Source organism: Mus caroli, chromosome 10 (genome assembly GCF_900094665.2).
Source record: "Mus caroli chromosome 10, CAROLI_EIJ_v1.1, whole genome shotgun sequence".
NCBI classification, from domain to species: Eukaryota; Metazoa; Chordata; class Mammalia; order Rodentia; family Muridae; genus Mus; species Mus caroli.
Window position 1 is genome coordinate 10,365,447 of NC_034579.1, and position 26,947 is coordinate 10,392,393.

The 26,947-nt window shown below is 39.6% G+C and overlaps 1 protein-coding gene across 9 annotated transcripts in view; it reads left to right on the plus strand.

Annotated features, from left to right (window-relative positions):
• Positions 1 to 26,947, plus strand: part of Hivep2 (human immunodeficiency virus type I enhancer binding protein 2) — a 184,822-nt gene that overhangs the window by 133,527 nt on the left and 24,348 nt on the right. For all 9 annotated transcript variants that reach the window (XM_021174414.2, XM_029482568.1, XM_029482567.1 and 6 more), the window contains one exon: positions 26,220 to 26,264. The gene's annotated coding sequence lies outside the window, so the exon portion shown is untranslated. The remainder of the gene's footprint in view (positions 1 to 26,219; positions 26,265 to 26,947) is intronic.

Here is a 26,947-nt window from a genome sequence, read left to right on the forward strand (position 1 = left end):
TCTTTGTAGGTTCTTTCCTATAAACTTCTCTGGAAGAGACTATCTTAGGTCATGGACCAGAAGAAATATTTTGTATGTGTTCATATACCTAAATATGATTTCTGGATTGGGGAATGACCTGTGTATGGAAAGGCTCTATGACAAATTCAACTTCAGGCTTTGGTTATAAAGGACAGTCCTAGGAGGGTGTGTTCTGAATAAGCTGCACCCAAGAGACCCTTGGAAGATCTCTTCCTGGAGAACTCAGCTCTACTTGGCAAGCCCTGGAGGAGAGCAGGTTCTCACGGCCTATCCACTCCCCTCTTCCATGGCGATGAAGAGCAAGGCCCGTGGAAAGATTCCTGTGTTAGGTGGAGGGACTTCTGGCACCTCACCATGATGTTCTCAGAGGGTGGCTGGAATGTCAGGGCAGGGAGCGTCTTGAGAAGGAGATGTTCTTCCAGCTTGCTTCCCTAGCTCTCTGTAAGAAGCACAGCCTGTCCCCTTGTGCAGAGACCAGCTAGAAGAAGTGGCCCAGGGTGATGCACCGTGTAGTTCCGGCCCCTTAGGCTCTTCTAGAGCATTTGCTGACATTACCAGTCCACCTGCTATGCCTTTGCTTATGGCCCATCTAATCTTGTCAGGTGTCCACTTGGCATTTAATTCATCTTAGAAAGCAGATAGCCTCACTAGCTTTTACTGGTATGCTGTTAAGGGGTTTCTGTACGTTTATTTATTTATTTATTTATTTATGGATAAGGGTGGCCCTGAAGGAGTCTGACTGGAAGGATTCCTCTTGTTAAACTCTGTTCAAAATAAGTATCTGGACTAATGTCTGGGAATTTCTGTGCATGAAGGTGGGAGTGTCATACATTCAGGTACATGCTGTTAGTTTCTCTCTCTCTCTCTCTCTCTCTCTCTCTCTCTCTCTCTCTCTCTCTCTTTCTTGTTCCCTCAGACCATCTTTGGAATATTCAGTTTGTATGTCCTTGCTGGGCTGGACAGAGCATCCAACCTCCAGTCAAACAGCTCTTATCTTACTCTTTTCTTGATACCTTAAACAAAGGTCTCCTAGTCAACCCAGGCAGAAGCAAGCCCAGACCTTTAAGCCATTATGCTGGGCCAGCTTAGTTTCTTCTTCAGCTGACTCACATTGAAATCAGAATTTCACTCTCCATTTGACTCTTGGCCACTGCTCTTCTTGTTTCTTCGCCAAGCCCCTCCCCGCATCTTTATTACCTGCCCCTGAAGAAAAGAGCTGTGAACCTTGATGTTCTGAGATTTATCTTAGGATCAGGCTCGGTCAGGAAAGCATGAGCCTCACTGTACCATGCCCCTTACAGCCTCTATGTTGGTGGATCCATCAACCTGTTTTAGCACCTGTGTAACTTTTTTTTTTTGTCTGCAAATTAGTAAAGCTGTCCAGGCCACACCATGTGTGATATTCATAATTATTCACACGTCCTGTGAGTTCTTTGCTACTAAGGCATCGCTGCTGAGTCTGTGAGCAAATTCATCCAATTAAAATGTGTGCTTGCTGGATAAAAATAAATTGGCGTTATGTTTCCATGTGCAATTAAAGTCGGAGCCCAAGTTCTGTACACCGTGTCATGCACAACTGGATGCAGGAATGAAAAGAAATTGGAGAAGCAGGTAAACTTTTGATACTCCTACCTTAGGGATCCTACAGTGGCTGAAATCTTTGTGAGTTCAACAAGCTTGTATGAAAAGGAGAATATTTGTGTTCCTTCTGTCCTTCGGGAATCTGCCTGAGAAGGCATAAGAAGAGGAGGCCCTCTAGGCGACTTGAGAAAGGTATCCTGGCCTTTAATGCTGAAGGAAAGTATCTGGCCTTTTCCTTTGTTCTGTCCTGATTGAGCTGTGCAACTCTGGGGTTGGGATAACTGCTGAACTTACTTTCAGTCCCAGCATCTGTGTTCACTTGAGCCCAGGGAGGATGTGTTCTGTTTGTGTCCTGAGGGTTTGTGTATGTGTGTGTCTATACATAGTTGTGGGGTGTTTTCCACCCAGTTGTTGGTTGTAACCATGAAAGATACAAAGAGCAATTGCTTCACAGTTTAATAAGCCTAAGTCTTTGTGCCCACATAGTGTAGGAGAAGTCTTTCCCCCTCTCAACCCTCGTCTTCAACTAATTATATGCCTTGCCTATGCAACTGTAATTATTTCACCAGCCTTTGTGAAACCTTTCTTTAAACTATAGTCAGAAAAATAGCAGAAATGAATCTATTTTGAGAACTTGTGTGGTGAAGCAAGTTCCAGCAAAAGAAAGAGATCCTCTGGATTGGACCCAGAATGACAGCATTTCATCACTTGTAAGTTCAAGAGATGGTGACATATTGGCGGTGCACCCAGTTTCTTACTAGATCTGAAATATACACTTGATAAATCTCTCTCCTTAAGAATTAAATGCTCGGCAATCTTGACCTGGTCAAATGGTGACATTAAAAAAACAAAAAACAAAAAAACCCACAAAAGTTTCCATGTGCTTTCCATTTTCTGAGATGATGCCCTTGGAAGACCGCATGTCGCCCTTGCTGTTTGTAACAAATGAATGTTTTACATGTCATCCACATGCTTGATCAGTTTCTTAGCTTAGTTGATCTTAAAAGATCACATAGGTATGGAAACATCAGAATAGAGGTTATATGCTACAACATCCAGCTCAGCTACAGAACATGGCAGGACTCTTGTTCTAGATATTAAAAGGTGAATTTACAAAGTAAGTTGCACAGTAAGTGGACTCCACTCTGCTCTCTACCTTTTCTGTAAGCATCTCCAGTAAGCAAGTCACTGTCATGGCTGTCCCCTCTCCAGAACGTTCCCTTATTCGGGGATGATTCTGTTTTTGGAAACTTGACTTTGCTTATAATGCTTTTTGTATTGTTTCTCTGGAAATGTCACTTTTCATCCTTTAAACTAAGCTTGATTATATTAGGAAAAGGGAGAGCCAAGCAATATTTTGTGAAATTAAGAGAATTAGAGCTATGAATATATTTTTTAACATGGGAACTTTTATTTTCCTATTATTACTGCATGACCACAGCTAAGATAAGTCTATGCCCTTATACACAAGAGAGCATCTTTTCACCTTCAGTGTATGGCAGAGATGCTGACTGGCTGGATGCCAAATCCATATCCTATCTCATTGGGGCTTACTGACTTCTGATCTTGAACTCAATAGTATTGGAGGAACCTGGTGACTGAGTGATGGTTCCTGGATGGATAGAAGTCATATGATAATCTTCCTGGACTGATTCCTAAAACTCTCCCCCAAATGCCTCTCCTCATTTCTCCCTTGTGCCAGCTTGAATCATTGATGAGGGTTGGAGTTTCTATTGTAGAAGACCCGAAATTTGAAGGATACTTGATCTTCAAATTACCCTCCAGGCTGTACATGTCAAGCTGCTATTATGAAGAGGACATTATATATATCTTTTGACTACAGCAGCAACTAGCAGAATATTAACAAATACAGACAGGATCCCTGACTCTTAGGATTCAGACTTAAGGGTGTCATAGTGTCGTGTACCACTAGAAAATGTCTGTCCTGTAGAATCACAGGAGAGGCATGGAGAAAAGTTTCAGAAAGGGAGAATATATCTCGGAATGATTATGTTGGAGTAAGCCCAACAAGTCCGCAGAGTGGACATGAAATATCAAGACCCAAGTGAAGAACTTAAGTCAAGGCACAAAACTCATCAGTAAGCCTTCTCTAAAGCTATGACTTGGGCATGTGCGAAAGTCAGTATCAGAGCTTACAGTGAGGCAGTGATTCTCATTTTAAGGTCATTTCATACTCACTCATGTAGGCTTAGAATTTTCAAAATCTACTTTAGTAAGGGTGCTTAAACGCTTCACCTTCCCTTGTAGCCCACCAACCAAAGTTAGGGGAGAAGAAAGGTTAATAGGAAACGGGGGATATGGACCTCATCAGAGGTAGTTCCTTGCGGTGATTGCAAACATAAGTCAGTATAGGCAGTCGACTTCAATCAGCAAATATCAAACACGAATCAGCAGCAATGACTCCATCCAGAAGAAACTGTGAAGTTCTACTAAATTGGCACTTGTCCTGAGAAGTGACAAGAAGCAGCCAGAATATCATAAAAATTCTTTGGTGCGTTTTTTTCTCTATGAAGTCAGGACCAGCAAAGATGAGTGAAGACCAGGAAAGCATAGCAAAACTTACTCTTTCAAGAGTCTTGTTCACTGCCTATTGGGTTCTGCTTTTACTCTATCCAAAGATCCCATGTCTACCTCAGCAAAACATCCTCTCATAAGACAGCTTCCAGGAAAACATCATGTGACACAACTGAGTCTCCAAAGAAACCAGAAATTTCCACTTCACATTCACGGATCATGTAATGGAGAGGTGTGTTGTCAGTTGGCGTTGTTGTATGAACATTGTAGTTCCTTCCACAGACAAAAAGCCTCTGATCTTACTAGGCAAGGTGAGTTGATGTGGCCTCCATTATAGATGGAATTAACATTGATGGAGCCCTCATGTAGCATGAAAATTCCTTTAGTTTTACAGTGACCAAGGTTGGCAGGGCAGGATGGAGTGTATCTATTTTTAAGTGAGAGTGCTCAGTCAGCTGAAGTGGCTAAGGTTACATAGTGGAGAAGAAAATCAGTGTGCTTACAGAGGTTTTGGCAATCCCCAGAAACATCACTGTCCCTGGCCTTACTCTTTCTATGGCTGTTGACCCCATCTAACCTTCTCACATGAAAACTATGAAGGATAAAGCACTGTGACGTCTGCTGTGACTTGCTGAATTGGTGTTCTTTATCACAGCACCACTGTATCTCTTACTGTAATGCATTTTTCTGGGCTCTCTTGCAATGACTTGCTTTGGATGCACCTCACTTCATACATGGTGAGACCCAGGGAGGGTCTCCTTCTCCCCTCTGATCTGAACCAGCATCAGAACAGGGTTCGAGGGAAAGCAGAGATGCTGGGTAGACCACCCTGTGACGTTCATAGCCAGGACTGAGATCTCAACCCTAGTGAAGAAGGACAGTTCCAGTTTTAGAAAATTGAATGGCTCCTTTGCATTGTTTCCGTAGATATAAATACTTCCTATGCATTTGGGAAGATTTCTCTTCCTAAAACTCTCAATCCTCTTCTTTTTAGTCCTCTTTCTCATCCATTATGATATAAAAAGAAGCCATGTCTAAGATTTCATCTCTTGACTTTAAATTTGAATATCTCCACAGGTTAAATTCTTCCTCATGCAATAGGTACTAATTATGTAGAATTTTTTTATGGTGAAGCCTTTTTTCGCCCTGAACATACTGGGTATATATGAAAATAGAGGCTAAATCATGAGAAATTTCAGTGCGGAAAGGAACCAGGTGATCCACAGGAGAGAATAAATCAAGTAAAGATGCTGTCTGTTAGTGAGTGTTCCACCTTATTAAACATGAATTCTGCACTTCTTACAGCAGAGGCAGAGGTGCTTAATAAGTGTTAATAATGACTAATATCATATCACAGATGTTAATTGAATGTTGATAAGTATCTAAAAATTACAGTAACAGAGACACACTTCAGCAATCTAGCACGGTGATGCTCTTCCTTGGTGAAATGCTACAGATTGTGTGTGTGTGTGTGTACATGCACACTTGCAATTAAGACAGGTTTTTCACAACAGTCAAATGCAGACATTTTCAGTATTTTTGTGGTGCTAACCAGATATGCTGCCATCCAGACATCAAGTCTGAAGTAAGGGAAAATATTTGCTGCTTAATCTAATATCAGGGAAAATTCTTGGGCAAAAATACTAAGAATAAATAACCTTTAGCAATTTGATCTGGATTTGAATAACATCTGGGATTTCTGGTATTAAGTATTTTGTGTATGTGGGGCATTCATGCATAAGGAGGAGGGTAAAACACAAGCTAGCACATGATGCTAGGGTCTACAGCAGGGAAGAAGTTTTGTTTTTTGTTTTTTTCCTAACGATCTGGATTCCAGCCCAAAGGCTTCCTTGCTTTTTGATGTCACCAGCTGTTCCTCTTGCACCTTGAACTTTGATCACAGTTGAACATTGTCTTGCACAAGTTATTTGAACAACTCTGATATTGAAGACTCAGAAATGTTTGGTAAGGAGGGAGATATTTTCCATGGTTCTTACTTTTCCAAATAATTTGTAGAGTTTTAAAGCAGCTTGCTGCTGTCCAATGTTGGGTTTTTATTCTGTGGGGTCAGAATAATGTGTGTCTTCAGTTGTTTTAAGGTGGCATGGTGTCTGATGCTCCCGTTCTAGCCTTGGGTACTTTAGTGCTATGCAGAAGAATGGCTCTCCTCAGGGCTAATAAGGTCTCAGGTTCCCTTTGTCCTTTAGAAATATCTTGGTTGGTACTGTAGATAGGGCTAAGACTCCTTCCTGCCAGTAAGTCAAGGAATAAGTTTATGACTAGTGACCCTGTCATTTAAAAAAATCCCCAATGAAATAACAACCATAAAATATTCTAAATAGATACCTTCTTAAACAATTTTACACTTGAAGTGACATCTATATCAGACAAAATATGTACATTTTATATAAGCCCATTCACATGGGCTGTCATACATACAAAATCCATTTCAACTATAGATGTACATATTATTCTTAGGTCTCAAATAGCTTACCAGAATTGTAGGTATTAATTCTGAGACTTTAACCTTGCCATTGTAACAAAAGGAATGAGAATAGTTTATGACATTTATTATTATGAGCGATAGGTATTGTCCCAAATGACTGACATGTGGCGTTTTATTTAAGTCTCAAAACACCCTTCTGGCATCATAACTATCTTAAGATGTGGAAGCATGTTGGGGGAGTCATTCATTTAATCAGCATCTCCTGGCTGGTGAACAGTGTGTGAGGATTGAGGCCTCATTTTATTGCTACCCTCAAAGTCCACTGCCTTCTTGGGATTACCCATGACCTGGAGTAGTCAGAAGCAGAATAGCTTGTTGATAGAGAAAATGAGCTACACAGAAAATTACAACTAAGATGAATGACTGTAACTCCCTCCTCATACCTTCTTTGAGGCTATACGGGAAATCTGGGGAGAGGGAAGCACCATTGTACCTGTGTGAGATGCTCTAGGCAGACCGTTTGTTTGGGTACCTTTGATAGCAAGAATGGATTTGCAAACAGGAGTACTGTTGGTTGCTGATCCTGTCCAGATCAGGGCAAGGCACTGACTTTCAAGACCCATTCATATCCCTTGTTTTATATATATATATATATATATATATATATTTTGAGGGCCCTCCTATTCCCGACTCTCTTTTCTTGGTTAGCAGATGTGCCAACAGATACAGTGACAGATATTTGTGACCTCTTCTCACTCACAGATCCAAACGAGAGAGAATTTCCTGTGTCTTCTTGGGATAAAAATCCTTCCTTCGCCTTTGACAGCTGTTACTCCTCAGAGCTCATTTCAGAAATATCTCAAATATTCATGCTTGATGTAAAATTACCACTTTTTGTTGTTGCTGGTGTTGATAAAACAGGATTTTCCATACATAGGTGCATACCAGGTAGATATGTAGACAATGGGGAACTGGTGTTCATAAAGCACTTTTGTCTTTAGCTTGGGCGTTTGCTGGGTGTACACCTACTAATTTATCGTCTTAATGACTGTGCCCTGAGGAGAATAGTTCAAATTAGTTGATTTTGATGAGTTGCTCCTTTCTTTGGTATACATAGGGGTTATGAAATCAATTAGAGTTAAGTCATACTTTAATTCAGTTTGTTGTTACTGCCTATTGAGATGTAGTTTCATTCATTAATTCCTTAAGAAAAAGCAAGCAAAAATAAGCACTGGGTTTGGTGCTAGCTCCACAACCGTGTAATGACTGTAAGTTTGCTAACAGGTGTCTTTAGAAGGTTTATACTCTTAATTAGCTGTAAAATAATCACATTAGCCTATTGTATAAAAGCTTTGTCACTTGTACTGTGTTGGCAGAACTTTCTTGGTGCCCTCAGTGAAACAAGAATCATTCATTAGGGGTTAGTTTTTTTACTTTCTTCTACACTTTCCTCCATTGAAAACTGCCCATCAGTGGAAAGAGAGGCCCATTGGTCTTGCAAACTTTATATGCCTAAGTACAGGGGAATGCCAGGGCCAAGAAGTGTGTGTGGGGGGGTAGAAGAGTGGGGTGGAGAGCATGGGGGACTTTTGGGATAGCATTGGAAATGTAAATGAAGAAAAAACCTAGTTAAAAAAAATAAAACAAACAAACAAAAAAGAAAACTGCCATGTCTGTCAGTACCAATGATAACAGCAACATTTACTTGGCACTTAAAGAGGTTTAACTTTTTTTTTCCACTTAAATCAACAGGCTACCTTATCAATTTTGACTTACCAACATAGTGTGGAAGTGAGGTCACAAACTTTATTGTGTCCATTTTACATATTAAGAAACTCAAGCTCAAAAGAGATAAGGGCTTCACTCAATGTTGGTCCATATGAGAGGAGTCAGGACAACTACGTCTATTGTGATCCATGGAAGTAGCCCTGTTCTGGGAAGTATGAAGCCTGGAAGGCACCTAATGATGGTAGTCATCTAGAAGCTAGGCTGACTATTGCCTACTCTCTCTGAGCCTCAGTTTCTGCATGTGTTCTTACATTAGGAAGATGTTGAGGCTGTAATAAACTTTGGATGAGGAGGGCATTTTTGATACATTTTTCTTTATATTATATTTCTTGGTAATAAGTTCAACATTATGATCTGCTAGTTCAAGGAATTTATATCCTTATTAAAAGTCAAGGAGCGGATGCTGCAGTAAAATTAGTCTAGGCATCTTGTCTAAGTCTTCCAGTGAAAGCACAGCAGGAAGCCTAGAAATTAAACAACACAGTTCTTCATTCTGTAATTTTCTATTATATTTGTGGGTTGTTGCTTGTCGTTATTTATGTGGTTTGGTATTGTCTTATTTTGTTTTCATAAGACAGGGTTTTTCTCTATATCCCCGGTTAGCATGGAACCCCTAACTCTCTTTCTAAACCTACAAAATCCTAATATTTTTAGGCATGAGCCATCTTACCTACCTCTCTGTCTTTATTTTTATCTCCTTTGTATCTACTTCTGTTTGCTTTGAAGAAAGAATGTTAATGAAGTTGACCATGGCTCTTGAAAGGTCTTTACAGTGTTGAGCATCAACCCCAAAGCCCTACTCCTGTTAGACAAGCACCCTGTCACTCAGTGACATTCCAGCCCCAAAGGATTTTTATTAGGACTGTCTCCAGCAACTTCCATTTCCTTAAGTGATACATGAGAAGGAATGAACATGAAATTCCAAATGACATCTGTCGACGTGGAACCACTGAAATTGTGTCAACTGATGCCGTTTGAGGCCCTGGACATTTTGACTGACTGCTTTGCCTACCACATTGTTGTGATCTCCTAGAGCGGATGAGTGATGATTTATATAGGTGTCAAAAACACCAGCATTACACCAGAAAGCCCGTGCTGGGCATTGATCACTAATGTGGACTAAACCCCAACTGGGAATTCAAAGCGCGGGGGCACACACTAATGTTTACATTTACTTGAGAGGCAAGATTGCTTTAAATCACATGCGACTGATGAATCAAAATGACACTTTGTTTCCAGACTCTTCATTGTTTAAATTTTAAATAGCACTTAGGATCATTAGTGCTTGTATGTTAACCGATTAGGCGGATTTAAGACTTGATCAGATGGACTCAAATCTGGTTAAAGTACATGTGTCTAAATCTGATTTTTTTTTAACCCTTTGGATGCTCAACAAAATCTTCATCCAACACTATAGTAGACTGCAGAAGGTTGGGGTGTGGGATCTGCCAGCCTAAGTTATCTGTGTCCAAGAATACGTCAAATATATTTCCCATGCCTCCTGCTGAGACTTGACAGTAGCTGGAAACTTGACCATGTCTCAAAGATAATATAATTTGTCCATATGACTTCATATTGTTCATACACAATTTCTTAGAGAAGGAAAATAATGTATGTTTCTATTGAATTCTACTGTTTACGTGCACTTTCTCTGTTGCAATTGTAAAACCTTCTAGAATCAATAGGTAAAGATTCAGGAAGAGGAAAATACTTGGGCGGTTTCCATTATTTTTTTGTAGACCTGAAACTAATTAGTTTTTCTAGTTGTGCTGTCCAAACATGATTATAAAGTACAAATAGATTCAATTTTGGAAATGTTTCCTAACAGTGCTTACTATGCTTCTTGCAATATCCCCCCTTTCTGAGATGTGTGTTCATATATTTTTTTAATGTGGCTGAGACAAGAAAAGAACAAGTATTTCATGGTGGCAGTGATGCTAGTGACCAAAAATTTGCCTAGAAAAAAAGCAAGCAAACAAACTAGATACTTCCTTCAGAGAGGACACAAGTTTATATGTTAGCTTTCTAAACCAAAGAGGGCCACTAAGTAGGCTCGAAAAGATCATGTCTAGATTGAAGTAAAAATAAAATTCTTGGGCTAGCGAGAGATCAGCGGGGCAGGTCCAAAGCACCTTGCACTTTCATGCTCATGTCCGAGGGTTTAGAAGGCTCCTCTTTGGATACCAAACAAGAAAGGGTTTGTGCATGTTTTGGATGCCCACTCATGAGTGAACTCATACCCGTTCCTTAGTTCATCTACTCTTTCAAGTTTATTAATTTATTTATTTATCTACTAATGAAAAATATGCACCAACTTTCCACTATACTTACCATTGTAATATGCTCTGTGGTGTGTTCAAATGCTCTCTCTCTCTCTCTCTCTCTCTCTCTCTCTCTCTCTCTCTCTCTCTCTCTCTCTCTCGTGTGTGTGTGTGTAAAATGCTTGTGCATGAGTGTGCCCTGCAAAGTCTAGAGCAAGACTTTAAGTGTCTTCCCATGTCATTTTCTGCCTTATTTTGTTTAGACGAGATCTCTCCCTGAACCAGAAGCTTGATATTTAGGCTAGACTGCATTTCCAGAAAATTCTCCCGACCTGCCCTTCTCTGCCTCCTAATGCTGGGGTTACAGACATCTGCAGCCAAGCCTGGCTTTTTACTTGGGGCTTCACCATTCAAAGTCACATCCTTCTGTTTATAAAGCCAGCACTCTTAAGCACTGAGCCATCTCCCCAGTGCCACAAATGACTTTGTGATTTTTCATTCAGTTTGCTTCGTAAGTGGTTGAGCTTACAGTACATAGTTAATTTAATTAAGCAAAGAGTTTGTATTTCAGAGGATTAATAATGGTCCGTGTTTCTAAAACCCCCAACATTTCTGAAATCAGGACAGCTCAGTTTTCACACTTAGGACATAAAGGGAATTGCTTCTGCTATAAAGAAATTGTGTGTGTGTGTGTGTTGTATAATTATTAATGTCTCAAATCTGTTTATAGATACTGGCTTTGAGTTCTTTATCTAGAGACTTTTATTGAAACATAGATGGTAAACTGTTGGATATTAGCATTTACCAGCTCAGATAAAACTGACATATTCTGAAGCAAAAACAAACCTTTGAAAATGGCTCTTGGAAGAGAGTTCTCTGGGACCTGAGGAGATATCACCCTCAATAAAGTATTTACCTTGCAAGGATGAGGACTGAGAGCAGTCCCCAGATCCCTCATGACAAAGCTGAAGGCAGACATAGGAAGATGGTTCAGAGAGTAAAAGCACTTTCTGCTTCACCTGATGACCTCAGTCCAGAACCCATGTAGAAGCCAGACATGGTGGTACAAGGGTTTGTAATCTCAGCTTGTCTTCAGGAGATGGAGGCAGAGACAAGAGTGCCCCTAGAAGCTCTTGACCCAGCTAGCCTGCATTCTCTGTTCTAGAGCCCGAATCCTCTGTTCTAGAGCCTGCATCCCTTGTTCTAGAGCCTGCACCCCTTGTTTTTCTTATCTGCTTCACTGTAACGTGTCTACCAGCCATCCATGCCTTCTTTCCGTGCCTACCTCAGTACTTTTGACATGTGGCATTGCCTAACTAGCTCAGTGTTTTCCTAATGAGCTTTGAAGTCTCCACTGCTTTGCTGCGTCTTTTTATGCTCCCTCGGAATACTGCTCAGAAAGCTTCTTGAAGGCAAGGCTGCTTTAACATCTGTGAGTTATTCTTCATTTATATTTGGTGACATTGAAATCAGTTCACAGGATACACACACACCCCAGTATAATCCAAGATAAACTTGGGAAAGCAACACATTGAAGTTATGTCTTTGTTAGGTTGTGTTGTTCTCACTGTTGTACAGGCATCAAATAAACCGTTTTACTTTATCCCTGTTCCTCCAAATATTTAGTTTAATAGTTAATGCTAAGACGGCATGGAATGAAGCAGTTGTTTACCTACCACAATAACACTTAAAGATAGGATAAAGAGAACTGCAAGGGGAAAAAAGACAATTAGAAAAAAGATAGGATAAAGAGAATTGCAAGGGGAAAAAAGAAACATTAGAGAATAGCACAAACTGAGAAAAAAGTGATTATTGTTTGTTTGGAATGGGCTATAGTGTAAGACAAGGTCTCACTCTAGAGCCTGGGCCAGCCTTCAACTCCCAATCCTCCTGCCTCAGCCTCTTGAGCACTTGGTTTAGAGGTGTGTGCAACTATACTTAGATGATATAATGTTTAATTAAGCTAAACACCATCTGTATGACTCTATCATTTTGCTAAGATAATCTAACCTGCAGCAGTCAGCAGAGAACCCTATAGCAATGGGGGTTGTCTCTTATCCTTGGCCTCCTTAAACTATGTGGCTCACCTCTGGTGGCTGTATGAAAGGGATTTATTTGATTAAAATGTTTACTTTGAAAGTTTTTTTAAATTATTATTAGAGGCTGGGGGAGGGGATCATAAGAGGAGGTCCCACCAGGTCTGCAGTTTCAAGAAACCAGTTCTGAAATGAAAACAGAGATGAAGAGAACAGGAGGGAGGGAACATGGGGGAGGGAGCAGGAAGGAGGGAGTACAGATCCATCAGGAGGGAGGGAGCACAGATCCATCAGGAGGGAGGGAGCAGGCGGTAGGGAGCAGGAGGGAGGGAAAGGAACTGCAGCAGCCAGTTGACAGAAAATAGCACATACAGAAAGCTGGCTGTGGAATAAATCACTGCTTTTGCTTTGGATACTAAATAATGTACTATTTGTAGAAATTGATTCAGCTGACATCTGATTTTGCTAACAATTACCCCTTTAGGGGAACTTAAAATTTTCATTAAACATTTTTTTAATAAAACTGGAAGTAACTCAAAGTCCATTGATTATGTTTTCTCTTGCCATCTTCCATATCTGATAGATTTAGCAATAAAGTTATGGGTTATCAATGTCTTCTGTGAAGGTGAGGATCATTTACTCTCAAGGGTCCATTCTTGTTTTTCCTCAGTTGGTTTATGTGACAAGGCCAGGTTATTAATGTCCTAATAATAAAGAGTTTGGATAGTTATAAAGAAGAAAACAAACTCTATTTGACTTAGAGCTTACAGAATTAAACCCAGACCAGAAACTTCACAGCGTGTCTCAGCTCTTAAAGCAAGACTGGCTTCTCACCCTTTCCACTTCCCAGTTGGGCTGAATTTAATTATCTGGAAATTTACATTATTATATTATTATTTGTATTAAATATTATTAACTTTATTATTATTTAAATTAATGTATTATGAGACTAAACATAAAATAACAAGGGATCACAGAAGTTTGTAACTATTTGCTCCTAAAACCAATGAGCTAGCTATGTGCTTACTGGTTGTCGGATATGCTTTTTGGACCTTGGTTATAACTATGGTCTTGTAGACATTGCATTCGCTGATGGATTTGTGGGAGAGTTGGTGTTGCTAATACCAGAGGAGGACAGCAACTTGCAGCCTTAGGCTGGGGGAAAGGAGTGGGGACGATGACACTGCAGGAACGAGGAATCAAACAGACATTCATCTACCTCCTGTAGACTGGAACTCTTTTCAAAGGCCCATCAGCCTGAAAGAAGTGTATATAGTAGGCATTCAATATGTGCTTGAAAACGTCATAAGGCAATCAGAAACATTAAGTAAGCAGTCACAACTGGCAGTCACTGGTGAACATGGATTTGCCTAAAACAATCAAATTTGCATTTTACTGTTCTTTGCTGTATAACTTTTCTGTGCTCTAGAATAGCAATACCTCATGGATCACTTCAAATCAAGCAACCTATCTACCTACCACTTCCCTCCCTCTCTCCCTCCCTTCCTCCCTCCCTCCCTCCCTCCCTTCTTCCCTTCCTTCCTTGGATCAAAACTAGGCTCCTGCACATTCTGCCATGAATAGCATCACCAACCCCTAAGTTTGTTTGATTGATAATAATTTATCAATTCCATACCGATGTGTGGAATACTGTGTGACACTTTCATGAAAATGGGCCATTGTAGTAGAACCAGGCCCTATGCAAAATGACAGAACAAGCACTTAGAGTTTGCTTGTCAAACCTCCTTTTAGGATAACTTGGGAAGAGTCGCTCTTCTCATGTACATTATTTGACTTTGTGTGCTGGTGTGTGCATGCATGTGTGGTATGTGTATGGTGTGTGTACTTCAAGAGTTTGTGTGTGTCCTCATGTGTGTGCTGTTATTTCCATGTGCAGCTTGTATGTGCATGAACTTATGTGTGTATGTTGTGCAATGTGCATTTGTGTGGTGTGTGTGTGTTTGCCATATGAGTTTGTGTGTGTGCTATCATGTGTGCATGAGTGTGTTGTGGTATAGGTGTGGGCACATGTGTTTATGTGTCAGTGGTCATGTGTGTGCTTCTATGTATGTATGTGTGGATGTGTTTATGTGTATACGCGAGTGCGTGATGTGTGTATTCATGGGTTTGTGTGCATGTGTGTGTGTGTGTGTGTGTACATGTGTATGTTTCCAGCACATGAAGATCTTCCCTAGTATCTCACAACCACTTGACACTTAACACTAGCACTCTTGATACTTCGAAGGTGAACAATGAGTTAGCTAGGAGAGTCCTTTTTTTTCCGCTAGGAGAAAGATGTGTCTAAGTAAAGCTTGTGAGATTGATGGGACACATCTTGCACATCGGTATCTGTGCCCTTCTCTCATCTTTCGACACTACTTCCAAATCTTCAGTTCTCAAAACTCAACTACAGTTCCCCCTGTAGCTGAGGAGGATCGATCCTTCTGTTAGAGAGGCCCTTTTACTGAGAGACGCAGGAATCATGTCTCTGGTCCAGTCATCACAGGGTTTAATCAAGTGATGGCTGACTTTATTTTGGAGAGTTCTTATCTTAAAGGCTGGCAGGTTTGTCTGAGTCTTTTCTTAAAACTGTGATTTAGCATATATTTTTAACCTGAAAGTAAAATAAAGATCTTTGGAGGCTCTTATAGTGCCTGAGAGGTTTGTTGGGGAAATATTAGCCTCTTGCAAAATTCGCTGAAGTCTCATTAAATCATTTTTTAGAATAACTCAGGAAGAGTAGAGATTGATGGCAACCAGTCCTATAAACAATGGGTAATCTTCAAATATCTGTCTTTTATGAGTATACTCTTTTTCTTGGCTAATTTAATGAAAATAATGTATTACAATCCACAGGTAAATATCTGATCTGAAGAACTGTTTTCTTCCAAGACTAGAAAGCCCAACAAACCACTTAGATAGAAGAAGCAGGGATACTTGGGCTTTCTAAGTTTCAATTACACATTGAAGATGAATGTTTGGAAAATGCTCTCAATATTAACTAAAGAGCAAGAAGCCTGCTAGTGACAGAGCAGCCAGCCTGTACTCGGTTAAAGAAACCATTCTCACCTCCTGCTAAGGAATCTAAGTTCAGAGGAGCCTGAGATGATTTTCTTTTTTTGTTTTCAAGGCTATAATGTAATCACAGCATTTTGCCCTCCCCTTCCCCACTCCTCCAAACCCTATCAATTACCAAGCCTTACTCTCTTTCAAATGCATGGCCTCATTTTTGCATTTAATTTTTCTTACATGCATAAGTGTATATGTATTCCTAAATCTAACCTGCTTAGTCTGTATAATATTAAAAATATGTATGTTTTCAGAGACGGCCTTTTGGTATTGGATAACTAGTGGGCAAGCTCTTCCCTTGGAAAGACTGATTTTTTTTTTGCCTCTCTCAGCGCTCCCTAGTTGCCTGTACTTCTTTACATAAGGTTGAAGCCTTGTAGGGTTTCCCTGTCTATTTTGACATTGTTGCTGTCTTTGTTCAGCTCACATTTAGGCCGTCACGTTGGTGAGACTTTATGGTGTATTTTCTGACATTACTAGGAGACACAATCTCCCAGCAAATTCTCTGATCCTCTGGTTCTTAATTCTTTCTGCCCCTCTTCCGCGATGTTGCCTGAGGGAGCCTTGGATGTGGGCGTTGTTCTCTAGATGCATCCCTTCCACAAGTCTGCGTTTGCATGGACTGTAGTTTTCTGTAATGGTCTCCATCTGTTTCAAAGACAAGTTTCCTTGGTCACAAATGAGGACACATACTTATCTGTGGGCATAATGAGAAATATTTAGAAGGTAGTTAAAGGCTATGCTGCCTCAGGGAAATGGTGGTTGTAGGTTCCCCTCCAAGATCCATGTGAGTCATTAGCCTGTGTGTTCGCTGGGTTTCTGCAACCCGGAGACTTTTTAAAACAATATTCATCAGCAACCTTTCTGGCAAACTTAGTATTTATTAAATGTGATTTTTGTCACCTGGTGATTTTCATACAAATCTAATAACTAAAAGTAATGTTGTTTTTTTAAGTGGTACGTTGTAAAAACAATGTACAACATTCATTTCTAGGAAATGAAATCAAGAAACCAGCAGTTTGGGGAAATATTTTTCTTTTATTTTGATGGAGAAGCCAAGCTTTAAAAGATCACTTAAAATTAATGGGAAAATTAATTTTCCAAGAGAGTTTGACTATGTCTTCATTTTAATAGTGAAAATAATTGCCGAGCTTGCAGGACTATAACTGATTGCCTGTCTGGGCAAACTCACTCCAATCAATTCTGTGATATTCATCTTAATATCATTGGAATCTCTGCTTTAACATCACAGTAATGTCCTACAAGGTCAGAGCATAACAATGTTACGAAGGTTTGTTGATTTCCAAGAGAAAACCAAGCTTGCAATAATTCAGGTTAAGTCACAGAATTATACATCTGTTGGCTCTGCCTTCCTCCTCTGTGTGTGAAGTGGTCTTCCCCGGTGAAAAGAGAGCAGTAATATGAAACTTCAGAGATAAGAACGTGGTCTGAGAAGAGTATGTCCCATTTCCGGTAACCCTTGTACAGCCAGAACTGAGAGCATTTCCCTGGTCTCAGCTTGTCAGCCATTCACAGGGGATGCCTGGTCAGTGGAGGTGGCTGGCAGTGATAGTGAATTGGAATTTGTGCTGATCTACTGAGAGCTGAGCTCTCTCTGTCTTTCTTACCTCTTCCTGTGGTGGCCAGTTACGGAAACTGCAGAGTTGTTGCCTAAAACTTTCAGTTATCTATGGCATCTTGGCCCATTTATGTCTTGGATGACGTGAATACAAAAGAATTCAATGATTTGCTCTCCTTTTTTTCTGAGAGGTGCCATGGGTTTTGTTTGTTTGACTTTAGTATAAGTTCCTAATTACAAAGGGACTTTATTTTCCTCTTTGAAAACGAGCAAACAAATCTTTATTAGTAAGGAAAACGAAATTTCAAGTAAATAAAAAAAAACATCACATCCCACAATTAACCAAACCCACAGTCTATGCAACTCAGTGGAATTTTGTACAATTAGAATAGGCATTTGGAATAGAAGCTGTGCAGCTTCACATTAAATTTTACACTTTTGATAGCAATAATATTTTATGCACCACCCAAGCCCTCTGCCCAAAAATCCAGAATGGACTTAGAACTAGAAAAACAACCTTACAACCTCTTCCAAAACTCACGTTCATTATCTGGATTCAGTTCCTTCCTTAATCTCATATGTTAGCCTTTGTTGTTTTCTGTTCTTCATGTGATACTGTACCCACATGTGTATATACTCACATGCATACATATATTATTTTATACATGATATTTCTCTCATATTCCACATGAGAGAAAATGTTTTTGTTTTGTTTTCCCCCTTTCTGAGATTGTGTGACCATGCTTCTTTTGAATATGTTTCTTTTTCTTTTTCTTCTTCTTCTTCTTTTTTTAAAGAGATGCTATTTGAGTATGGTGGTATTTTCTTTTCTTTCATCTTTGGCTTTCAGACATTCTTTCTCTTCCTCTAATGGGAAGCAGCCATGGTCCTTGTCTTTGATGACATTTCCAGGTTAGAGAGGAGCTTGACAGCTGTCATTTTGAGTGTTCACAGTGGTTGATTTGAGGCAAGAAGAACCAAGTTTAAAACAGAAAATAAATCCAGCATTTGCTTAATAATTTGCTCTTGGTTGCAGTAGAATCTTATCTGGCCACCCACGTTCATCTGCTTGCTGACGTGGCTTCTGCCTCAATCACAGAAGCTATTTTTTGTGCCTTTTGTGTCTTTAGAGGAACCAAGTGGGCCTGCTTGCTTGTAATGAGTCATATCTTAAAGTGCATAGGGTGTCCCAAAGTCCTACTTCAGGGGTACAGTAAGGTGATGAGGGGAAGGGAGGAGGGGTGAGAACCCTCGAAGTCTTTGTAAGAGGTGGTCCAGGGACAGGGCACCTTTTCACTGTCGGGTTGTGGTTCTTTAGTTCTTTGGCAAAAGTTTTGGGATCATCTTGTCACACTACAGACCAAGGTGCTGTTGCAGTCTTAATTAATAAATATACAGTGTCCATCTGTGGGCATGGCAGTCATTTTTTTTTTTTTTTTTTTTTTAGTATTCTGTTGTCCTGTGTAGCCCAGATTGACTTAGAATTTGCTTATCTTCTGCCCTCAGCTTCCTGAGTTCTGGGATTGCAGGCAGGCAATACCACACCAAGATGTATAATAGTATTTTTTTTGTTAACCTTTTATGCATAGAGTCAAAAAATCTCAGATGATATACTTGGGTTAAGTAATGTGATCTTCCTTGAATTTCTTTATACTAGATTTAGATAAATATTAATTCATAGTATAATAAAGTTCTTTATTACTTACTAGTATCTATGAAGGGGTTCTAGTTTTTTCTCTTTTTTTGGTTTTGGATTCATAGTTCAGAAATTAATTTTAGCAGAATGTAGCAGCTGAAAGGGAATTTTTATGAGGTTGTCTGAGCAGCGTAGGAAGTTACCTGATGATGACTCTCTATAGAAGCTTTGTGGGGAACCTCTGAGACGAGGAGACAGAATGGCAGTTCGGACTGCAGGACCACAGCTTCCATGTTTGGTGCATTTGATTTGATTTTGTGCCCATAGTGCACATATGTGTGCAGTTACACACGCATGCACATGGAGGCAGACTTTGCGTGTCCTTCCTTAGGCACACTGTCCACTTAGTTTTTGAGACAGTCTCTCCCTGGCTCGGAACTCACTGAGTATGCTACACTAGCTAGCTAGTGAACCCTGGAATCTGCCTAGCCCTGGCTCCCCAGCATGAAGATCACAAGTGTGGACCACTTCTGGTCTGGGGATCAAACTCATGTCCTCAGGCTTACCAAGCAAGCACATTATCAACTGAACTATCTCCCTAGCCCCAGTACATCTAGTTGTAACTATAGCATTGTGGTTTAAATTGCTTCTACTCTGTTACAAGAAATTCTCTTTTAATGAAAATATTTATTCAAAGATTTGCATTATGTTAAAAGAGAAAATTTTTAAAATTAAAGTAATGCTTTTTGAGTGATACAATCCCAAATTCTAGTTTTTGAGAGCTGGCAGTTTCTGTGGGTGAAGACACGCAGCATGCCCATTAAGTTAACCGTCAACACCAACAGCTTGAATGTTCTTGTTCATCCTTCAGATTCTCAGAAATTGTCTGTGAACTTCAGTGGAGAGAGTTGGGAAGCAAAAACATTGTGATGCAGTTTATTGATATGAGGAAAACAGGTTAATAACTAAAGTTCATTATTCTCTCCTATTGATTTCATGTGTGTTTGAAAAAGCAGTTTGGCTCTGCAGTGAATGCATATATAAACACCCTCAGCCTGACAGGTGTGCTCCAATTAGAGAGAAGTACCTTGTACGGCTTTTGTTTCTTTTGATTTCTATGCTAGGCCCACTTTAACTGTAACTTTTTCAATGGGGAGAGTCTCCTTTGAGAGTACATGTTTTTCTGGCATAGTTTATCCCCATATAAAGTTCTTAGTAATCCCAACCCTTATAAAAATAGCTTTTGCAATGCGATTGGGGAAAGAGGTCCCTGGAAACATGAAATCACAATTGTCTGAGGCTCTAAAAATTTTATGATCGGATGTTAAAAGTGCCATGCTAGAATCAAAATAGGTAATGTGCCTTGACTACATCTGCATGGCTACCCACTTGGGAAAACACGTCTCCGTTTTCTCGGCACTCTTACATGTCAAGGTAGACTGCAAACAGGTCAAAGTATGGGACAGTCATCCATGATTTGATTTTCCCAGAAGTTCTCTCAAGATGTCTGGCAGGGTCCCAGAAGATGCACAGTTCTCTCCTCCTATTGGCAACTCAGCCATTTTAGGAAAAAATAAAGATTTTATGGAGATTTTTACTAAGAGAAGCTTTTTTTTTTTTTGCATAATTCATCTTTAAGGAAAGTACCTTTCCAAAATGATCTCCAGGAAATCTGTGTTCATCTGAACATTGGCACTGGTCTCACGTTTTGAGAGGTTCCTTACCGCCTGGTACCTTCTGACCTTTCTGAGCAGTAGCTCATCAGTTGTATCATAGTGGTAGTGGTGATACCTACATTTACAAGTCGTGATAGTGTGTGTGTGTGTGTGTGTGTGTGTGTGCATGAGTGGTCTCCTCTCTTGACAGGACCTCTTTTTGCCCAGGCTGTCCTAAGAAGCTAAGGATGACCTTGAACTGCTCACCCTCCCCTGTTCCTCCCCAGTGTCAGAATTACAGTTGAGGAACACCATGCCTGAGCTCATTTGTTTCTTAAAATATTTGATTAATGATCCTTGCTTTCTTTGCCTATAAGTACAGGGCCACACAATCCTCCAAACCAATAAGAATGGCAAACTACAGCTAAGAAGCCGCCATGTTGAGTTTAAGAATGTCTTATTAGTGAACTATTAGAAGAAAAGAGGATGTGCTTGTTGCCTGCTGGCATTTTACTACTTAGGATGTGATAATCTAGTAATGGTCCCTTAACATTTGCTGCCACCTAAGTGAGGATTCATTTCCCGAGATTAACTCTTTTCCCCTGAGATAATGGTTTTCCCAGACAAAAAGCAACACGGTAAGGTAGGGTAAGGTAGGTCTCCACCACCGAGCCGAGCCATCCCACCTGTCTTGCTGCCTAGCCCACTCTCTCTTTCATGCTGTAGCCCTTGCTTGTGTTCCAGTTGCCACAGTCATGGCTGCATATGTGTGTGCATGCGCACACACATGGACACACACACAAAACCTGGAACAGCCACCCAGACTAGAATACCTTTTTCAGTACAACCACCTCTGAAAAGTGCCACTGCCCAATGCAGTGACTGTTTTTTGTGACATAAAGACACCTTTTGGCTGTCACCCCATCCACAGGAAACCTCAGAACCCATATGCTCCGAATTTTGTCCTCAGTGCACTGAAACACTGGGAAAATTTTAAATGTGAATGTGAGACTGAGCTTGGAATATCGAGTCCTTTGTTGGTAGTGAATGCCAAAAAATGACTTTGTGTGGGTTTGGTTACCATAAAAAGAAATCCCAGTGAATAAAATGATAAATAGCTATTTTCTGTTCATATAAGAATTGCTCTGCTATTGAATTTTTTGGCATATTTATCAATTGGGGAAAACTGGTATTTACTGACATGCTTTTTGAAAATTTGATAAATGGATGTATATGATCAGAAAGAAATAATCTAGTTGTAAGTTATCAAGTTTATAGAACTTCATGGCTTTAAACAGACCTATGTCAAGAAAGTTAAACTCAAATCCTGAAATATTCAATGGTACATTTGATTTTTGAAATAATACTAGGTCCCATAATATTTCCTGGACTCAAATAAATTTAATTTATTTTATGTGAATTTTCTCCCTATTATACTTTCCTCCCTAACATACTCTAATATTAATAAAATGTTTTCCCATTTATGACCATTATCATACATTTTAGTAATAAAAAACAAACCAAAGAACTTCTGTTTCTTTTGGAAAGCTAAACCTCTTAGTAAAATGTCAAGTAACAACAACAACAACAACAACAAAAAACGAACAGACAAAAAAAAAAAACCATGTCTTTATCAAATGCTAGATTTCACTTTGAAAGTCTTGTGGTTTTTAGAGGGCCTTCCTTTCCTTGGCTTACATGAAGGAAAACAGCAGGGGAACTGTTGAGTATACTCAGAGCCGGCCTTGGGTGTAAGAGAGAGCTGCACCACATGTAGCCCATGGCCAGTACTTTCTATCACGTTTCCTTTCACAGCCATGATAAAGTGACTCAAGACAGGCCCTTCATATGTCCCTCCATGTCTATAGTATCTGTCACTGCGATCCTGAAGTTCCCCGAGGGACCCAGCACGTTTTGCCCTTTCCCACCTTTCCTGTCTCAGGAAGATCCAGTGACTTATGAGTAGCAGGGAGTTTGGGGACTCCCCAAAAATGGCACCTGAAAGAAGGATGTAAAATCAAAATTTAAAATCATACATAAAAGGTTCATTTGGAATGGAACTTGTTCCTAATTTCATAGGTGCGTGTGTGTGTGTGTGTGTGTGTGTGTGTGTGTGTGTGTTACATACATGTTGAGTGTATAAGTGTATGCGCCTTGATTTTTGCATGGATCCTGGATGTAGGGGTTGAACTCGGGTTCTCAGACCTACCAAGCAAGCACTTTTAGCCTACTGAGTTACCACACTAGCCCTTCTGTATTAGCAGTCTCGAGCATTTCACTGGAACAAGGGCTAACTCTGCTATAGATGAATGTGGATCAGAGCATCCTGGGGCTGGGAGGCCCACGCAGCTCTTCCTGTAGGACCTGGGAGTAAGAAGGAAGTTCTGGGAAATGGTGTCACTCCTGGATTAAATAGTCGAGCAGTGAGCGAGCATCAATCGAAAGGCGCTTATCTAGAAAGTCTGCCTTTGAATTGTATATGGTGCTTTCCCTCCTCATTCTGAAGTCTATTTTCAGAATAGACCTATTCTTTTATAGGAGTTTTATTTGGTTTGTCTGTTTTGTGTTTTGTCCTCAGTAAGGATGAATGGTATGTGTCTAGTCGCTGGTTTTAATTGAGTGCTGTAAAACGTAATGGTAGCTGTCTGATTTAGACAGATAACTATTTCGTCAGATGAAAACATTAGTACGTTATAGCCTTTCTTTTCAAGAAATTCTGTCCTTACTTCACTTGAAGTCTCTGCTATAGCAAAATTACATATTCTGTGTCATCCAAAGAATAGGAAGTGATAAATGCTAATTTTCACTTCTGAGGTTCATATTTTCCTTTAAAGTAATGATCGCTAAAGAACAAAGGCAAGCAATTTGTCTTGACAGTTTCTCATATTCTCCTAAGGAGCTGCCTAAGTCATAGTTAAAACACTATTTAAATTATGGAGTTATTCCCTAAGAAGTCACAAAGAAAAGTGGCCATTTTCTTTATCTCCAATGTGGAAAGCTGAGATATTTTCTTCTAGAGAGTTTGAAACTTGAGGATTTAAAGTAAGTGAAAATTTGGGACTAGGTGAAGATACTTAGAGAAGAACATTGAAGATATAGGAATTATTAAGTTTTGATAGGACATTGGAGTGTGAAGATGAAATGGCTAGTGTTCAGAGGTCAGCCAAGTTGGATTCCAGTCCCCACACTCAGTCTCCTGATGTCTTCCTCCTCAGTGGAACAGGAGTAGTAGGTCTACAGCCTATAAGTGTCATGAACTAAGATAACATACATGCAATCTTTTGCATTTTAATTGTGTTGGTGTAAAACAAATGTATTGTGAGTGGCAGCTAGTGTTGAGACTTCCTCACTCTAAGTGCTCAGGACCAGTACAGCAGTATTAGCTTATTTTTTTTAATTTGAGAATATTTGAAACTATCTATCTCTCTATATATCTCTATCTCTGTCTATATCTGTACCTATAATTTATATCTCTCTCCATAATATCTATTTATATATATTGCATACATATATACACTACACACACACACACAAACAAACCTAGATATCTGGAAGTCCAAGTGTAAATTCATTTATATGCATAAAATAGAATAGAATATAGCTTGAAGATAATGCTTACAGTACTTTTAGTGTATCTGCCTTTTGAGTGGAACTCACCAGGTATGGAACTTTACCTCTGGGCATCATGTTGGTGCTCAGAGGTTTCTTCATGGCTCTGTTTCCTCTGTGAGTCACATTTTAGTAGTCTACATACACATTGCTTTGTGCACGTGTATAAACAAATCCTCAAAGGTAGCTATTCAGCGTAGGGATTTTTTCAGCTGCATGCCAGCTGCTTTGTTGCAGTCAGCACTACCACACAGGCTACCATGGAGACACGGCCACTTACATCTGATTGGTGAGATTTATCTTCACAGCCTCAGGATCCACGGGGTGGGCCCTACATTGATGATCCCTTGATGGAAGTCCAGGATTCACTTAAATTCTCAACACCACGTTCCCCCTCCTCCTGAGCTGAGCTGGTCACTCTCCTCTGACAGACTCCTTCACTCTTCTGCAATGCAAGTATTATGAAAGCAAAAATTCCATTTAAATATTCAAATCCTAGATATTGTCTTTAACACTACTATTTTCAAATTTTGACATCTAAGAAATTAGCACTGAGTTAATCATATTTAAATATCTAAAAGCTTTGTGCTTGCGGGCACGTGCACACACTCTTACACACACTAGTCTTGGGAAATATAACAATCAGTATTTAAAACTTTAACTAGATTTAAGTTGTTATATAAAACAAAATCCATTCAATTACAGGGTGAACATTCAGTACTGCAAACACTGTGCAGTTTAAATCCAGCTCAGGATAATTTTTGAAGTTTAGTTGTGGTCAGTATTTTTTTCCCTATATCATAGCATTTTGCTCCTAACCTCCCTTAATAACCAGCGAACACAATCTCCCCCTATCCTTCCACATCTGTAGTATGCACCATGCTAACCTCACCTTCTGTGAGACTGTATTAGATTCCACACAGGCGCAGTATATGGTTTCTCTCTCTCTCTCTCTCTCTCTCTCTCTCTCTCTCTCTCTCTCTCTCTCTCTCTGTTTGTCTGTCTCTGTCTCTGTCATTTCACTTCCTGTAATCATCTTCAGTTATATGACAGTGCAGATAATGAGATTCTATCTTCTGTGTGTCCGTGTTTGTGTGTGTGTGTACATGTGTGTGCACATGTGCATATGCAGGCTAGGAGAGGCAACAACAGTCTTCATCAGTCACTCCCTACTTTGTTTTTGTCTTTTTGAGATCGGGGCTCTCATGGAATTTGGAGCTTGCCTGTTCAGCAAGACTAGCTCTCCAAGCATGTGCCTGTCTCTTCTCAAGACTTAGATTCATTCTCGTGTGATGAGCACTTTTCCAACCGAGCCATCCCAACAGCCCCCTAATTTTCCATCCTTTTTAAGGCAAAGTCAAATCACAGTGTGTATGTTTCTGTGTAAATGCTAGAATTGTCTTTTTCTGGGCCTGTGAAGAATGTCTGTTGGCTTTTTGATGAACATTGCATTAAATTCATAGATTATTTTGGGTAGTAAAGTCATATAATGATATTGCTTCTTATTATCCATGGAGCTGGGTGTTCTTTCCAAGTTTTTGTATATTCTCTATTATAATTTCTGTGGTACAGATCTTCCAACTCTTTGGTTAAATATGTTCTATTGTTGTCGTTGAAGCTGTTGCAAATGGGATGACTTTCTTGAATTCTGTTTCAAATATTTTGTTACTGGCATTTGCCTACTCTAGCTTTAAAAAAAAATATATATATATATACACATACACACACATATATGTATATTTTGTTTTTGGACAAAATCTACATATCCCACAACCTCCTGAACTTTTTCAGTAAAGGAAGCAATGGCTCAGCTCTCACTACTCCTGCTGTGACTCAGGATAAGGCCCAGCCAGCACTCGGATAGCACATTGGAAAATCGCCCTTGCGTGTAGCATTGTAACGTTCCTCCTTAGTGAAAGGAACATTAGACTTTCTATATTTGTATAATAATGCTATCCTTTGATGGAATGGCTTTTTCCTAATGGCGTTTGTTTTGTACGCAGGAAGCGTCAGGACAATCATGCCTATGAGAACTCTCAACTGTTCAGGTAATTGTCATGTTTAAATGACCCTTTAAACTGTCCCCAAAGCAAACCTTGCTTTCCAGGAAATGAAGGCTTCAGGACAGTTCTGTCAGAATATATCAATATGATCTCTCCAGAGTCTTTTGATGATCTTTGTGTCTTCAGTATTTGATCTAGCTCTGTTGATTGCAGTTTTGTAGCTACAAACATACCCATGTGTTGTACTAACATATTATATAAAATTCCATTTAGATATGTTTTATTACATATGCATTATCTAGAATTGATTATGTGTGTTATTTCCTTTTTATATTTTATATTAATACAGATATAGAAGTATAACTTATTTTAAGTTATGGAGTTTTATAATACACTTCTGCACACAAGCCATAAAACTTGGGTAGGGATAGCTCTAAGGTTTCTAATTAAGCTGTTAAAAATCATATATTATAAATACTATTGAATGACATACTGTCCTTTAAATGCTTTTTTGATGTGTCCATTCAGTGGAACCAAGGGCCTCATAGACACTAAGCATACTGCTTTGTCACTGAGCTCTGAACCCCATATACACTTCCTAAATAAAATGCAGGAGGATTTATAAAATCTGTCTGCACATCAGCCATGAAAGAATTCACACCTGTGGCAGAATTCTGAGTTTAAAATTACTATCTTTTAATTAGATAATTAATGCAATAGCTGTAAAT